The following is a 2,051-nucleotide window of genomic DNA, read 5'->3' as shown; positions in this document are numbered from 1 at the left end:
GGCGGCCGGGCCCTGGGTGAGGGAGCGAGCGCCCCCAGCCCCTGCCGGCGCGGCGTCTCAAGTTTTATAACGAAACTACAGACGCCATTCGGGCCGGAATGCTACTTTGAGTGAACTTTTTAACCGGCCATTATCTTTACGTGTAAGGAAACTCTGGACGGTATTTGATCGTCTCCGCTTGGATCCTGGGTCAGTTCCCATCATTGCGCTCAGTGTAAACAGGAGGCGTCCTACGTTTGCGCCAACTAGGGTTTTGGTGGTTTTATTTTTTCACCGTGCATTTTTATCGACCAACAGTCAAGTTTATTGTCATCGAAGCAAAGGGAATAATAATTATCGGGCACCGTAACCCTTAGGGAAAAAACATAAAAGCAAGACCTAGTTCACATTTTGAGAGCTGGATGATTTTTCTGCACTGGGAGAAAATGTTGCTTCAACGTAACCATGGGTTGACACTTATTTTTACCTTTACCTTATTTAACCATAGGTTGACACTTGTCCTCTGAAAAACTTTTTACAATTATTGAAGACTTACAGCATTCCTGCCAACCCCCCCCAAAAAAAATTTTTAGAAAAACTATTAGAAGAGTATTTAGATGGATGTGATGACTACCATGTGGTTTATATTACACACGAAAATGAGTATCCAGAGAGCCCTCTCCAGCAGAATATTTTAAAAACCCGAAAGACTGTTGCGGTGGGTTTAATAGGTTTGGCAGCAAAATTTCAAATATTCACCGAGATCCAAAAATGCTCTGTACCTCCGCTTTTCTCCCCCAGGGGACACATAATAAAAATAATCACTTCTTAAATACTGGGTTGGATGGGAACTGTTATTAGCTTAAGGCACAGAAGCAAGGTGCTATCTTTCAGTCTGGTTTAGCTACCACCCGGATGGGGTGGGGAGAAGGAAAGGAGAAAACGGGATTGCAGTTCTCCAAAATTATCATCAAACTCAAGTACTGACAGCTCACTTCTGTGTAGCAGACATTCACCTACAAGTCCTGTACTAAGAGGATGCATTTACTGACTCAAACATTTGAGACCTCAGGGTCCTCTGAGTACCTGCTTATTATTCAGTGGGGCTTCCCTGATGGCTCAGTGGTAAAGAACCGGAGTGCCAATGTACGGGACTTGGGTTGGATCCCTGGGTGGGGAAGATCCCCCTAAGAAGGAAATGTCAACCCATTCCAGTATTCTTGCCTCAGAAAGCCCATGGACAGAGGAGCCTGGCAGGCTACAGTCCACTGGGGTCTCAAAAAAACTGGACAAGACTTCGTGACTAAACAACAAAAACAAAGGACAATTACTCAGCACCCACAGGACTCCCAGAGGAGCTTACGTGGTTGGAGCAGGACTCATAGATGGAAGTGCCACACCTGAAGTAAGTGTGAGGATGAAAGCTCAGGCTATTTGGGACCAGGCAGCAGTGGCACCCAATCCATGGGGAGCGGCTCTAATGAAAACATTTGGGAAGGATTTTTGGAGGAGGTAATATCAAGGTAAAAACTATGTAGGTTAAGTATGGGTCAAGGGTTGCAAAAAAGAAGAGAAGAAAGGTATCTTGGACCAGGAGAGCAGTTCATGGGAAGACCCAGAGCCCTGGGAGGGTGTGTCACACTCAGGGATCCTCACCACACCATAGACCATGACAGCTACTTAGCCACGTTTAACAATTCTGAAAATACTGGCTGAATATTTATTTGTATGGTAGGTCTCGCCAGGCTACATACTGTATTTCTGAAAATCCTTGCAGAATTCAGTTGATTTAGGAACCTAGAACTAAAATAGTCTTGTCATGACTGAAGCACTAAGAAAATGAATAAAACAACAGTCTATAGGGACTCCCTGGTGGTCCAGAGGCTAAGACTCCATGCTCCCAATGCAGGGGGCCGGGGTTCGATCCCTGACCAGGGAACTAGATCCTGAATGCTGCTACTAAGAGTTTGCAGGCTGCAACTAAAGATCCCGTGTACCACAACTATGGCCCAGTAGAGCCAAATAAATAGATAGATATTAGAAATAATAACAGCCCATAGATAACATTTTCT

General features: G+C 44.9%; 1 protein-coding gene across 2 annotated transcripts in view; it reads right to left on the bottom strand.

Annotated features, from left to right (window-relative positions):
• EPC1 (enhancer of polycomb homolog 1 (Drosophila)) overlaps positions 1 to 2,051 on the bottom strand; it is a 98,849-nt gene that overhangs the window by 68,680 nt on the left and 28,118 nt on the right. The gene's annotated exons all lie outside the window — the stretch shown is intronic.

Source organism: Bison bison, unplaced genomic scaffold (genome assembly GCF_000754665.1).
Source record: "Bison bison bison isolate TAMUID 2011002044 unplaced genomic scaffold, Bison_UMD1.0 scf7180017864461, whole genome shotgun sequence".
In the NCBI taxonomy this organism is placed as follows: domain Eukaryota; kingdom Metazoa; phylum Chordata; class Mammalia; order Artiodactyla; family Bovidae; genus Bison; species Bison bison.
Note: the sequence above shows the minus strand (reverse complement) of the source record. Positions and strands in the feature narration are given on the sequence as shown.